This window comes from Saprolegnia diclina (assembly GCF_000281045.1).
Source record: "Saprolegnia diclina VS20 unplaced genomic scaffold supercont1.8, whole genome shotgun sequence".
In the NCBI taxonomy this organism is placed as follows: Eukaryota; Oomycota; class Saprolegniomycetes; order Saprolegniales; family Saprolegniaceae; genus Saprolegnia; species Saprolegnia diclina.
The window spans coordinates 1,036,427-1,037,236 of NW_008246075.1; positions in this window are offsets into that span (position 1 = coordinate 1,036,427).

Sequence of the window (810 nt, forward strand, 5' to 3'; positions counted from 1 at the left end):
TCAGCGTCGTGTTTTTGTATGGCAGCGACAAGTAGAGACGACAGCGATCGCATCCTAATTCCAATACACTGTCTTGCCCGCTGGATCCTGTGCCGAAAAAAGATTAAAAATGCGCGGAGCCCGGTAGAAAAATGAGCGAGGCTGGAAACGGCAGAAAAATGAGCGGACGCGATGTGTATAAAGGGTTAAATCCGTTGTCCAATCAAACCCGAGCCGGCACTCTTGCCAAAGGCTCTGCCAGGGAAAGGGGAAGGGTAATTTTGGGCAATTTCGCTCATTTTCAAGAAGAGAAAGAGGTTTTCCGCGCGATGGGACGAGCAGTCACGAACAACAGAAGAACAGAAGCACAGAAGGACAGAAATCCAAGCAGCAAAACAAGCCAAGGCACAGAGCGGCCCCGCTCTGATCATTCCGCATTTTGCAGCCCGTAGCAAATTAGCTAACCCACCTCGCCCACCACTGGGCAGGCGGGGCACCAATACATTCGTTACCCCCCAATCTGCTCGGCCGTCTGCGAGGAAAAAAGGTACCACACAGGTATACAAACACCAGCATGAAAACCAGGAACGGCATGTTTAAAGGAGCACCCGCCATGAGCTCCCGCCATGCACAATTACCGCGCGCAGGGTACCGCTTGCACAAGATCGCCACGTCATATCGAACTTCCTCCTTCTTTTCTTCTCTTTCTTCGATTTAACAGGCACACGTGTGTTTTAGTCCCACCATGTAAAGGGTAGTCGTCGCTCATTTTCAATCCGCACCCATCCTGTGCCGGATTTGTCAAATGTGTGTGTTGGCGTCTGTTATACC